The following is a 14,827-nucleotide window of genomic DNA, read 5'->3' on the forward strand; positions in this document are numbered from 1 at the left end:
AGTGGACAGTGGGAGTGGCCACCAAGACCATATAATACCGGTCCTGAAAGACCTACATTGGCGCCCAATACGTTTCCGAGCACAATTCAAAGTGTTGGTGTTGACCTTTAAAGCCCTAAACAGCCTCGACCCAGTATACCTGAAGGAGCATCTCCACCCCCATCGTTCAGCCCGGACACTGAGATCCAGCGCCGAGGGCCTTCTGGCGGTTCCCTCATTGCGAGAAGCCAAGTTACAGGGAACCAGGCAGAGGGACTTCTCGGTGGTGGCGCCCACCCTGTAGAATACCCTCCCATCAGATGTCAAGGAAATAAACAACTACCTGACTTTTCGAAGACATCTGAAGGCAGCCTAGTTTAGAGAAGTTTTTAATGATTAATGTTTTATCGTGTTTTTAATATTGGCTGGGAGCCACTCAGAGTGGCTAGGGAAACCCAGCCAGGTGGGCAAGGTATAAATAAGTTGTTGTTGTTGCTGCTGCTGCTGCTGCTGTGTCATACCACACAAAATAAATTCAGCATGACATTCCAGTAAAGGTAAAGGTAAAGTTACCCCTGACCATTAGGTCCAGTCGTGACCGACTCTGGGGCTGCGGCGCTCATCTCGCTTTATTGGCCGAGGGAGCCAGCGTACAGCTTCTTGGTCATGTGGCCAGCATGACTAAGCCGCTTCTGATGAACCAGAGCAGCGCACGGAAATCCCACTTACCTTCCCGCCGGAGCAGTACCTATTTATCTACTTGCACTTTGACGTGCTTTCGAACTGCTAGGTTGGCAGGAGCAGGGACCGAGCAACGGGAGCTCAGCCCATCATGGGGATTCGAACCGCCGACCTTCTGATCGGCAAGTCCTAGGCTCTGTGGTTTAACCCACAGTGCCACCCGCGTCCCATATGACATTCCAGTATATCAGTCCAAAAGCCACAGTCCCATAGCACAACAGACACTGCCGTGTGAAAGGGGCGTTAAAAAGCAGGGCAGATGTGCTAGCTAGAATTATAATCAGCAAAACAAATGCAGTCTCCGCCATGTCTGAATGCACCCAGAACCAGAAGGAATAGAGCAGCTGGCGATGCCAGGCCTGCTGGAGGAATGTGCAACCACACGTGCCCCTTGAGATTCGCTTCATGATGAGAAAACTGTCTATGTGACTGAAGTCAGGTTTTGCTCATTCCTGCAGCTTGCGGATGACTCAGGAACCAGCCGATGTGACTGGAAGCACACAGACTGGCAAGGAGAGAGAGAGGCTGGGTGGCTTTTCCTTTCCATCTCCCTCCATCCAACAAGCAGCGGTAAAAATAAACCTGTTTCAAAATAAACATTTTTCTTTCCGAGCAGACCTGCCCCCCCCCCAGCTCCTTAAACAATCTCTGATATTTCAATGGAAAACACCGCCGTCCTCTTGGAAGGTGCATGGTTCTGTGTACAACTAAGATTGGCACTGGCCCATTTTCTTTCAGTAGGAAAGACTGTTCTATATTGAGTCAAGGCAAGTAATCGGCTCATGTAAAAACACACTGATTCCCGGACCGTCCGTGGGCTGGATTGAGAAGGCAATTAGGCCGCATCCAGCCCCCAGGCCTTAGTTTGCCTACCCATGGTCTAGTCCAGCCTTTCTCAACCTGTGGGTCCCCAGATGTTGTTGAACTACAACTCCCATCACCCCTAGCTAGCAAGGCCAGAGCTCAGGGATGATGGGAGTTGTAGTCCAACAGCATCTGGGGACCCACAGGTTGAGAAGCACTGGTCTAGTCCAACCAGCTGCAGTGCAGGAATCTCGGTTAAAGCATCCCTGACCGATGGCCATCCAACATCTGCTTAAAAACCTCCAAGGAAGGAGAGTCCTCAATCTGCCGAGAAAGACCGTTCCACTGTCAAACAGGAGGTCAAAGAAGATCTACATCAGGGGTCAGCAAAGTTTTTCAGCAGGGGGCCGGTCCACTGTCCCTCAGACCTTGTGGGGGGCTGGACTATATTTGGGGGGGAAATACTGCATTGTTCGCTCCATAAGACGCACCTGACCATTAGACACACCTAGTTTTTAGAAGGGGAATGCAAGGGGAAAAAATATTTTTTAGGGGAACGCTGAGCAGAGCCTGTATGCATCCCAGGCTCTGCTCAGCGCTCCCTTTCACGAGCCGCGTGGAGTGTGTGTGTGGCGCTTGCAGGCTTTTCCCCTGGAGGGAGAAGGGCAGACCCTCACTGACGGGCTGCCCTTCTACCTCCTGGGCGGGAAAAGCCCCAAGAGCCGCACACACGCTCCACACAGCTCGTGAAAGGGAGTGCGGCTCTTGCGGGAGGTGGGGGAAGGGACTGAGGGGCTGCCCTCTGTCCCTTCCCCTACCTCCCTCAAAAGCCCACAGGAGCCACACACCCTTTAAAGAGCGTGCGGCTCCTGTGGGCTTTTCTATGAGGAGGGAGAAGGGACTGATGCGGCCAGTCGGTCCCTTCTCCCTACTGGGGAAAAGCCCGCAAGAGCTGCGCTGCTCTTGGGGGCTTTTCCCGCCTGCCTCCCCCTTGCATTCGCTCCATAAGATGGACACACATTTCCCCTTACTTTTTAGGAGGGAAAAAGTGCATCTTACGGAGCGAAAAATACAGTAATAATGAAAGAATTCCTATGCCCCACAAATAACCCAGAGATGCATTTCAAATAAAAGGACACATTCTACTCATGTAAAAACACACTGATTCCTGAACCGTCCCAGGCCGAATTAAGAAGACAATTGGACCAGATCGGCCCCCGGGCCTTAGTTTCCCTAACCATGATCTACATCAGGAAGAAATGGGGGGGGGGGGGAGAAAGATCACATAGGGATCTGCTGCCCCAGGTGGCCCCTGCTCCCTGAGGCAATTGCCTCAGCTTACCTCATGGGTGCCATGCCTGTTTATTTCTAGGGCAAGTAGCTTCCCAAAAAGAAGGTGCCAAGTCTCTACAGGCTCAGCTTTGATTCGATCACGATGTAGGGAAACGTGAAGGCCAAACAACTAGAGGATAGCGTGCTTCTGGCTTTGCGGTAAAGAATTAAAATGTTTCCCACAGATGACACACCCCAAACCGAGGAAATATCTTGATGAAGACATTCCGGGACAATATTGTTGTGTCTCCTAGAGCTTGGAGAAATCACAGAGATACAGCCAGGGGGCTGAAGCAGAGACGTTGTGGTAAGAAACTCACCTGATGCTTTCAGCCGCAGCACTCTCAGAAATGAAACCCTAGTTTTATTAGGATATTTCAGCAGGCTTTGCATCCACTGTGCATTTTCGGCAATTATGTTTTTTAAAGAAATCCTAATTCTGCAAAAGAGACATACATCACCTTTCCAACAAAGGTCCGTATAGTTAAAGCTATGGTTTTCCCAGTAGTGATGTATGGAAGTGAGAGCTGGACCATAAAGAAGGCTGATCGCCGAAGAATGGATGCTTTTGAATTATGGTGCTGGAGGAGACTCTTGAGAGTCCCATGGACTGCAAGAAGATCAAACCTCTCCATTCTGAAGGAAATCAGCCCTGAGTGATCACTGGAAGGACAGATCCTGAAGCTGAGGCTCCAATACTTTGGCCACCTCATGAGAAGAGAAGACTCCATGGAAAAGACCCTGATGTTGGGAAAGATGGAGGGCACAAGGAGAAGGGGACGACAGAGGACGAGATGGTTGGACAGTGTTCTTGAAGGTACCAGCATGAGTTTGACCAAACTGTGGGAGGCAGTGGAAGACAGGAGTGCCTGGCGTGCTCTGGTCCATGGGGTCACGAAGAGTCGGATACAACTAAATGACTAAACAACAACAACAATTCTGCAAAATCCAAGCAAGAGAATCACAGGCTCTTCTCGTTACTCTCACACATTTGTCCATAATATTTTATTTATAATTAAAGACACACAAACAGGGAACATGTCAAAGTTTCCCTTAAATGTGCACAAATAGGGTTTTTGTTGTCTGTGCACTCGTGTTAGGAAGCTTCCTAGCTCATCTGTGCAGTGTGCATTTGAGGAGCCACTGCAAAGAAGGCCCTTTCTCATGTTGCCAGCCTCCAGACCTCTCACAGAAGAGGCACACAAAGAAGGGTCTCAGAATATGATCTCAGCGTCCGATTAAGTTCATATAGAGAGAGGTGGTCTTTGCAGTATTGGGGGTCCTGAGCTATTTAAGGCTTCATAGGTCAAAACCAGCACTTTGGATTGGGCCCAGAAACTAATAGGCAGTGTAGCAATGTATTTCTGAATTTTATTTCACTTGGCTTGTTTTATACATAGGTTCCAGCTGTGTCCATTACCAATATTTGAAGCTATGAATGTTAACTTTATAAATCTCTTATAATTTACTTGTTTGTTGCTGCTCAACTGACAATGGTCCAGGAATGGAGAAAGGCTTCAGATTTTTCTTTGAATGTTTGGTTCAAGACATTTTTGTATCATAGCTAGACCCAAAAAGTTAACTCACGTGCAGTGGGCTTTGCATCCACTTGGAGTCTCTGTGCAATCGATGCATCTCTCCTGTTTGAAATTTTCAAAGCCTAGGGACCCTCTGGATTTAGGGAGAATAGACTGTGGGGCTGCAATAGTTGGAGGGGAACTCTGCCTGGATGAAGGGGAATAAAATGAGACTAGGCATTCACAATCCACCTTCAGCCAAGGCAGCAGCACTCCAGAGATTTCAAGCAACCCACATGTGGTGGAACTGTAAAAAGATCAGACGATTTTGGGAAATGATTTACAATGAGCTTAAGAAATGTTTAAATGCTTCTTTCCTAAAAAAAAACACCTGAAGCTTTCCTGCCAGGAATTATGGGAAATGAAATCTCAAAAAAAAATACAGGAGAGTCTTTATGTACATTACAGTCGTTGCCAGAATTCTAATCGCAAAAGGTTGGGAGGGAGAGGATACCCCATCTAAATCAGACAAAATAAAATAAGAGAGTATGCCAAACTGGTGAGATTATCAGCAGGACTAAGAGACGTTACAGATGAATTTTTTCCCAGAGAGTGGCATATATACAGAGTTTATGTAAAAGAACATTGTCAAAATATCAATTCGTTGGCAGGCTTTGATTGCGCTTCGGTGTGTAAATAGGATAATTGTATAAAATAAAATTTATAGTAAGTCAAATAATATGGAGAAAGCAAAGTTTAAGAGTGTATTTTAGGACTTTAATTCGGGAATGCAAGGGGAAGATTGGAGGTCCTGAGAAATCCAATCACAAATGGATGTGCAAAGCATGCATTAGCTAAAGAATGAAGAACCGTTTATTTTGTATTTTTCATTTTGTCTATAATATCTGTTGTACAATTCTGTTCTAAAGTTTTCAATCAATAAAGCATTCCCCAAAAAAAGAGAGAAAGAGATTTCAAGCAGCCCTGCATCCACAGCCTTTTCTATTTCCAGTACTGAAGTAAGATCCGGTAACCAGCCCAGCCGGCTTCTGCATATGATGGGATGGAAGTGGGTGAGGCACAATTTCAAGTAGCAAAATGTCTTGGGCCTGCACTGCTCTCATCTAACCTTCTCCTCTTCTTTCTCTCAGCAAGCTGCTCCTCTCTTCCCTCCTCCTCCTCCTTTCCACATCAGCAGCTCATCGCCTGATCTTTTCTGAGATCCAATGAAAACCCAGCAGCCTGCCTTCAAGCAGGCCTCCTCATTGGCCATTGCTTCAGTCGGTCACCATGGCAACACAGCACAGACTCTACCCACATCCATCTTCTCTGGTCCAGTAAGGTTGGCTGAGCATCCTTAACCCCTTCCTGGCTTGCTGCAGGTTAGTGATGGCTTGGAGGTGCCCTCTGACAATATATTGCTTTCTAGATCCTTTCAACACGCATGGCAGATTTTCAGGGAAAGCGACAAACTTCATTTGCCTTCTCACCCCGCCCCACCCCACAGCTTGTTGCCCAATTTATTTTCCAGGCGAAAAAATACACCCCTGTGCAATTAGAGTTTGCTAACTTACATGCCTGCAAGACCCCTCCTGTGGGATGTGGGTGGCGCTGTGGTCTAAACCACTGAGCCTCTTTGGCTTGCCGATCAGAAGGTTGGCAGTTCGAATCCGCATGAAGGATTGAGCTCCTGTTGCTCTGTCCCAGCTCCTGCCAGCCTAGCAGTTTGAAAGCACACCAGTGCAAGTACATAAATAGGTACCGCTGTGGTGGGAAGCTAAACAGCATTTCCATGCGCTCTGGTTTCTGTCATGGTGTTCCGTTGCGCCAGAAGCAGTTTAGTCCTGCTGGCCACATGACCTGAAAAGCTGTCTGTGGACAAACACCGGCTCCCTTGGCCTACAACTGAGATGAGCACTGCAACCCCATAGTCACCTTGGACTGGACTTAACCGTCCAGAGGTCCTTTACGTTTACCTATTAGGTGCCTGACCAGAGGGATTTAACCAGGAACTAGCTGTTGCACCAGCATACAGCATACATATGGGATGTGGGTGGCGCTGTGGGTTAAACCACAAAGCCTAGGACTTGCTGATCAGAAGGTCGCGGTGACGGGGTGAGCTCCCGTTGCTCGGTCCCTGCTCCTGCCAACCTAGCAGTTCAAAAGCACGTCAAAGTGCAAGTAGATAAATAGGTACCGCTCCGGTGGGAAGGTAAATGGCATTTCCGTGCGCTGCTCTGGTTCGCCAGAAGCAGCTTAGTCATGCTGGCCACATGACCCGGAAACTGTATGCCGGCTCCCTCGGCCAATAAAGCGAGATGAGCGCCGCAACCCCAGAGTCGTACGCAATTGGACCTAATGGTCAGGGGTCCTTTACCTTTTACAGATGGCCGAAAAGCTTTAAAAATGACTGAGGGAGCATAGCTGAGAACACACACCTAAAAATGCCCTCCCACAAATTGACCAATGGGTTGAAGGGGCTTCAACTCTATTTCTCAACTGCCAAATATTATGTGTACTCAAAAGAGCAATCCATATTCTTACCTTCCCACCAGGAAGGAATTGGAAGGTGCCTTTTATTTACTTATTTCTATTTTTTACCTTTTGGTTCAAGCTCAAGGCGGCATACAGGGTTTCCCCCCCACCTCCTCACTGAATCCACCCAAGAACCTGGTGAGGTAGGTTGAGAGGCAGTGACTGGCCCAAGGTCACCCCGTGAGCGTCCTCACCAAGTGGGGATTTGAATCCTGCTCACCCAGACCTTGTTCCAATGCTCTAACCACTACACCACACTCTCAAAGCATGGAGGGGATGTTATCATTGATTAATGCCTGCGGATCAAATTGTTGGTAAAGGCACAGGAGCAAAGCAAAGCAATAGGGGTAGCTACACCTAAGCAATAACTGCTTTTTTAAAAATTTACAACGTAAAAGATACAGTTTATCCATTATAATGAAAAATTTTTAACATTCACACAAAATTCATCCAGATGGTACAATACTATTGGCAAATCTGTTAATTCAACTATAGAATTCTGCTACTTGTTATGTTGTTGAGATATAATTCTTTACCTCCATGAATAATCATTCAGAAACATATCTCATTCTCCAATAAACCTGGATGGAATTTCTTTATCTGTTGGGTTATTTTGTTTGTTTCCTATATGTATACTCCCTTTCTCTAACTGCAGGTACAAGAGCAAATATTTCCCAATATGGGGGGAGGATATAATCCCCGTGCCTCCTACGTGTCTCCTACGTGTCTCGTAATATTAATTCCGTTTTATCATTTCTCAGCTCTCTCTGACATTGACTTTCCTGTTGGAAAACTCTTGAGTGGTTTAAGTTTTGAAATAAGAATATTGAGGGGGTCCCTTCAAGGGGTTCAGCTTCTTAAGGAAGACTGGACCTTTGGAGAGAGCGTACCTTTTAAGGCTCAAACCGGTCAGGAAATGAACAAAGATCAGACCAGGATATACGAAGGCAAAGCGGCTATAAGCCTGATCTTTATTAAAGCTGTTGCAACAGGGTGTTCCCCACACACACAGGAGAGCAGAGGAGGACCCTGGACAAAGGTGTGCAAGCCCTTATATGTTGTTGTTGTTTAGTCCTTTAGTCGTGTCCGACTCTTCGTGACCCCCTGCACCAGAGCACGCCAGGCACTCCTGTCTTCCACTACCTCCCGCAGTTTGGTCAAACTCATGCTGGTAGCTTCAAGAACACTGTCCAACCATTTCGTCCTCTGTCATCCCCTTCTCCCTGTGCCCTCCATCTTTCCCAACATCAGGGTCTTTTCCAGGGAGTCTTCTCTTCTCATAAGGTGGCCAAAGTATTGGAGCCTCAACTTCAGGATCTGTCCTTCCAGTGAGCACTCATATAGAGCCCTTACTGTATATAGACTTTGAAATTGCCCATCCTGTAGATCAAGACCACCCCCAGAAGGGGTGTAGCCCAAGACCACCACCCAGATACATCATACGTACACCAGAGACGAGGCGGACTACAACAGAAATCTAAGTGCCTTGTTTTTTCTCCTGTCTGCTAGGTCACTAGATTGGATTACCTGGGCATCCTGGCCACTCTTTTGTTATGATAACTACTCAACTCCTGAATCCAGGTCACAGGCTCACCCTATTCATATCTTAAATGTGCCCTTGAGACAGGATTTGTGAGCAAAGAGACAATGGGGAGATTTCCCATTTCCTTTGACCTTGAAGAGAAATATTTGAGGTCAATTTGGAAGAGAGAAAATGGTTTCAGGACTTTTCTGTGGGTTTCAGACATGTGGTTTACATATTTGTATGTATTTGCTTGGTACATTTATGAACAACATATATATATGACCTTAAAATTCTTATAACAGATATTTCCACAAAAGCAAGTCTTCTTTAAGAGCAAGGTTTTAGAAGTCTGAGAAGTCTTGTCGTGATGACATTATGTAATCCGGTTTTCAAAACGGAGGGCAGAAGAGACAGGGAAGTCAGATAGGAGCCACAAGGGACTGTCACAAACGATTTGCCATTTGCAAATTCCCTTATAGAGAGAGGTTCAGGGAGATCACATCAACATTATGATCCTCCCTGCTGGCTGGCTGGGAACAGCAAGTGAGAGAACTTCTAAGGACTCTTAGCATGAGATACTTTCCCTCAGGCTTACAAAATGGGGCTGGTGTTTGGGCCTCTCCACATTTGTCTTGTTGTTGTTTAGTCGTTTAGTCGTGTCCGACTCTTTGTGACCCCCTGGACCAGAGCACGCCAGGCACTCCTGTCTTCCACTGCCTCCCGCAGTTTGGTCCGACTCATGCTGGTAGCTTCGAGAACACTGTCCAACCATCTCGTCCTCTGTCGTCCCCTTCTCCTTGTGCCCTCCATCTTTCCCAACATCAGGGTCTTTTCCAGGGAGTCTTCTCTTCTCATGAGGTAGCCAAAGTATTGGAGCCTCAGCTTCAGGATCTGTCCTTCCAGTGAGCACTCAGGGCTGATTTCCTTCAGAATGGATAGGTTTGATCTTCTTGCCGTCCATGGGACTCTTAAGAGTCTCCTCCAGCACCAGAATTCAAAAGCATCAATTCTTTGGCAATCAGCCTTCTTGATGGTCCAGCTCTCACTTCCATACATCACTACTGGGAAAACCATAGCACTGAAACAGCGGCACATATCCTCCTGTCTTGTACTCTCTACAAAGACCTGAGAAACGAGATCATCACCCCACTCATACTAACCATCCCAGGGCACTCAACCACTGCCACAATGTCCTTTCTTCTATCAGATCAAATGAGCAGATAACAGCAAAGGTTGCTAGGTTCATAGCAGGGGCAATCAGAATAAGGGCCACTAACTGACGGCTGATTCAGGACTTTAAATTTTCCTCTTATATAAAATTTCCTTTTCTGCATATACTGTAATGTTTTACTGCTGCTATGGCCATTGGCTAATCTGAATAAAGTTTTATCTTATCTTATTCAGATTTAGGGTGTGTGCGAAGAGAGGAACAAGGGGAAGTTGCATTGCACAAGCTTAAATCATTGCACAGATGGGATGAGTTAGTTGGCCTTACTTTGAATGCAAACCAGTGCCTCTGAATTCTAGTTCCTGGGAATCTCAAGTGAGGAGAGCATTTCTGTGCTGGCAGGCTTCTCAATGGCATCTGGTTGGTCACTGTGAGACCAGAGGGTCGTGTGCAACTCAGTTACTCAGAGTAGGCCCATTGGAATTAATGAACACAACTAATCATGACTAATTTAAATCCATTGATTTCAGTGGATCTGCTGTTCAATATGGCTTAAGTCACATACTACATGAAATATGTATTATGTTACACTTTTCAAGCCTGTGAAAGTCTTGTACAAATAGAACAAAACTTTTTGTATTTTAATCTTGTATTTTGATTACAGCCTTCCTCAGTTTTCCTTCCAGATTTATGACGTTTATTACTTCTAGAAGTATTTTCTGAACACTTGCTTTTGGGCGGGGGAGGGGGGTTATTGATTTGTTTTTGTTTTGATTGTGTATTTTGTGGTTTTATATTCTGCTATTACCCTGTGAACCGCACTGAGACCTGCGGGTATAGGGTGGTATACAAATTCAGTCACAACAACAACAACGTTATGCCCATTGATTTCCATGGCTCCACCTCTGTGGAAAATATAGTTGAATAGTACCGAGATTGGTGGACTAGATGAGCTTTTGGCCTGATCCTGCAGGCTCTGTGTAGGGGAGACTTTCAAACAGAGGGCCGCCCTCTGTGAAACAGGACACATGACCCAGCTCCATCCCTGTCATTATCTTTTAACCCAACAGATTGAATTTATCCTCTGCCATTGACCCCAGACGAGGGTTACCAAATGTCATCCTCTGCTCCTCCCTCTGTACCCAAAAAGGAGCTGATCTTCATGTTACATAAATCCATGGCTCAACAGCGCCTGAGAGAAAGCAGGGATGTGTGTGTGTGGATGAGCAGGATTTTCCTTCTTTTGTTCTGGAACGTCAGGTTTGGGGAAGAGGGCTATCGGAAGGATGATGGGAACAAACACATTCCAGGCCACAGGCAATGCAAAGTGAGCCAGAACCCATTGCAATGTAGCCATCACGAAGAGGCTGGTCCACATGAACCCCCATAAATATTGGCCTGAATCAGGCTTCCCAAATGTCCTTCTGCGTGATGCCTGGATTACATAGCTTATCACAGAGGGTCTTCAGCAAGACTATCATTCATACTGTGATTCATAGTGATAATGGAGCCCATGGGAGATTTTACTTTCTTGGGCTCCATGATCACCGCAGATTGTGACAGCAGTCACGAAATTAAAAGACGCCTGCTCCTTGGGAGAAAGGCAATGGCAAACCTAGACAGCATCTTAAAAAGCAGAGACATCACCTTGCCAACAAAGGTCCAGATAAAACAAAAAAAAAAAATTTCCTGCCAGTAGCACCTTAAAGACCAACTAAGTTAGTTCTTGGTATGAGCTTTCGTGTGCATGCACACTTCTTCAGATCTGAAGAAGTGTGCATGCACACGAAAGCTCATACCAAGAACTAACTTAGTTGGTCTTTAAGGTGCTACTGGCAGGAAAAAAAAAATTTTTGTTTTGACTATGGCAGACCAACACGGCTACCTATCTGTAAAAGGTCCAGATAGTTAAAGCTATGGTTTTCCCAGTAGTGATGTATGGAAGTGAGAGCTGGACCATAAAGAAAGCTGATCGCCGAAGAATTGATGCTTTTGAATTATGGTGCTGGAGGAGACTCTTGAGAGTCCCATGGACTGCAAGAAGATCAAACCTCTCCATTCTGAAGGAAATCAGCCCTGAGTGCTCACTGGAAGGACAGATCGTGAAGCTGAGGCTCCAATACTTTGGCCACCTCATGAGATGAGAAGACTCCCTGGAAAAGACCCTGATGCTGGGAAAGATGGAGGGCACAAGGAGAAGGGGACGACAGAGGACGAGATGGTTCTCGAAGCTACAAACATGAGTCTGACCAAACTGCGGGAGGCACTGGAAGACAGGAGTGCCTGGCGTGCTCTGGTCCGTGGGGTCATGAAGAGTCAGACATGACTAAATGACTAAACAACAACAACATCATTCATACTGGACCACTTCCCTCTAGCTTGCTGACCCTTGCCACACCAAATCTTCCTCTGCTCTATACAGAATCACAGAAATCCCAACATTAAAAAAAAAATTATTCATTTTCTTTTTCATTCATAACATACATCTCAATTTCTTAACATTTACTATGTATTCCTTCCTTCCTCCCCTCCTAGGCTTCCCCCAACTTCCGCTTCTTGTTTGTTTCTCCTTTCACAGAAAAAGTTATTAATAACTTTAATATTATTATTCTGTGTCCAGGGCAGCTGTCTACCAACTCCACCTGGTACGCAGGCTGAGACCCTACCTGCCCGCGGACTGTCTCACCAGAGTGGTGCATGCTCTAGTTATCTCCCTCTTGGACTACTGCAATGCGCTCTACGTGGGGCTACCTTTGAAGGTGACTCGGAAACTACAACTAATCCAGAATGCGGCAGCTAGACTGGTGACTGGGAGCGGCCGCCGAGACCACATAACACCGGTCTTGAAAGACCTACATTGGCTCCCAGTACGTTTCCGAGCACAATTCAAAGTGCTGGTGTTGACCTTTAAAGCCCTAAACGGCCTCGGCCCAGTATACCTGAAGGAGCGTCTCCACCCGCATCGTTCTGCCCGGACACTGAGGTCCAGCGCCGAGGGCCTTCTGGCGGTTCCCTCATTGCGAGAAGCAAAGCTACAGGGAACCAGGCAGAGGGCCTTCTCGGTAGTGGCGCCTGCCCTGTGGAACGCCCTCCCATCAGATGTCAAAGCGATAAATAACTACCTGACATTCAGAAGACATCTTAAGGCAGCCCTGTTCAGGGAAGTTTTTAATCTGTGATATTTTAGTGTATTTTTGGTTTCTATGGAAGCCGCCCAGAGTGGCTGGGGAAACCCAGCCAGATGGGCGGGGTACAAATAATAAATTATTATTATTATTATTATTATTATTATTATTATTATTATTATAACATAACATCAAACCTAAAAACATAAAAGTAAATACTCCATAATATTTCTCTATCTTCTAAACATTTTCTAATACTAATAGTGTGAATGTTTATTTAAATCCTGCCATCAAGTCTATCGACTTTCTTTGTTTCTGCAAGTATAATATAAATGGTTCCCATTCTTTTTCAAAGTCACTGTTGTCTTTTTCTCTTAGTCTGTCCAACACAATGCAGAGCACTAACCACTATACGATCATGGCCACAGAAATCCCAGCCTGATGCCATCCAGATGTTGGGGACTACAACTCCCATAAACTCCAGCCAGCATAGACAATGGTCACGGATGATGGGAATGGGAGTCGTCGTCCCAAACATCTGGAAAGAACCAGTTTGGGGGACATTGCTATCGGGCGTGCAATTTACCTATGAGCTGGAGCCCTCTGTTGTAATATAGTTACTGACTCACACCTGCATGTATGAAAGAGATAACCTGAGCTCAGGTTGCCAATGGGTGTGGCTTAGCAGGCTCTCAGTGGCCTCTCCCCCCCCCCCACTCCCCTTCCCGATTCCTGGAACAAGCGAAGGAGCCATGCAACTTTGGTTCCCAACTCAACAGATGCTGCATGTGAATGAATTTATCTCTCCAAAATGAGATTTTATAGCCTGCAAACTGAAAAGAAACAAAAGCTCTTTTCTTTTGGGAGTTGACTCATGTTAAGCTTGTGGTCCACCAAGACCCCTAGATCCTTTTCACATGCACTGCTAGTAAGCCAGGTGTTCCCCATCTTATATTTGTGCATCTGGTTATCCCTGCCTAAGCGCAGAACCTGACATTTGTCCCTACTGAAATTCGCTGCTAGCTTGGATCCAGCTCTCCAAACTGTTAATATTGGTCAACCTGCTCTTCTATCCCTCTCTTTTGATGAGCTGTTGCAAGGGAGCTTGCTGGGTACTCCTTCACAGGGTAGAGTTAACCAGTGGAACTCCCTGCCACAGGAAGCAGTGGTGGACACCAACCTTGATGGCTTTCAAAGAAGATGACACAAATTCATGGAGGAGAGGGCTGTCAGTGGCTGCTAGCCACAATGGCTATGCAGTGCTTTTGAATACCAGTTGCTGGAAACTGCAGGAGGGGTGAGGGCTTGTGTTCGAATCCTGATTGCTGGTTTCCCACAGGTATCTGGCAGGCCCCTGTGAGAACAGGAGGGAACATGGGCCTGATCCTGCAAGCTGTTCTAATGTTTTTATGGGTGCATCCAAAGTCAAGATCCTCTACTATTGCAGAGGGAGTCTCAGCAGGAATAAAGCAAAATATTGAAAGCTGCTGTTGTTAAGCCAGACAGAACATTTGGAGCCCGGCTTTCATAATAAGGCAGCCTATCGATAACAAAGATGGGCCTATTTGAGGATTAAAATATCACTGAATCACCTTTTGTGCAGTGGAAAAATTTAGTAACCAAGCTGCAGGCAAACAGCTCTTATCTCGTTACCTCCCCTTTCAAAATGGGCCAGAGAGACACTTAGCAATGTCTTCTTTGTATGTTCTAAGCAGTGGCATAGAAATTATACCTGGTTTCCCTCCAAGCAGCCGAAATAAAATTGGAACGCGCATTTGAACCATTGCACCTCGGCTAAATCTGTGCCCTGTATCTGATCGGGTTTTAGATGTTCAGTCCATTCCTTCGGTTGCGTAAGCTGGTGAAGCCTGATCTTTCTTTGCATTTCACAGCGCTTGCTATTCATATTTGCCCTGCCAGCAAGCTGAAGGGCAGGGAACAAACCGAACCCACGGGGAAGGAATTTGGACGGCAGCAGGAGACGCTCGGGGGCAAGGATAGGAGAAATGATTTTGAGGGTTTGGACCACTGAAAAGGATGGGGGAAGAGAGGTGCATCTGAACAAGAGCTGCAAAGGCAGAGAGTGCTCAAGCTCACAGAA

The 14,827-nt window shown here is 46.3% G+C and overlaps 1 long non-coding RNA gene across 3 annotated transcripts in view; it reads left to right on the forward strand.

Annotated features, from left to right (window-relative positions):
• The window catches only part of LOC310743135, a 252,921-nt gene that overhangs the window by 149,358 nt on the left and 88,736 nt on the right, over positions 1–14,827 (forward strand). The window lies entirely within an intron of this gene.

The sequence above is a fragment of the Podarcis filfolensis genome (assembly GCF_964270895.1).
Source record: "Podarcis filfolensis genome assembly, chromosome: 10".
NCBI lineage: Eukaryota > Metazoa > Chordata > Lepidosauria > Squamata > Lacertidae > Podarcis > Podarcis filfolensis.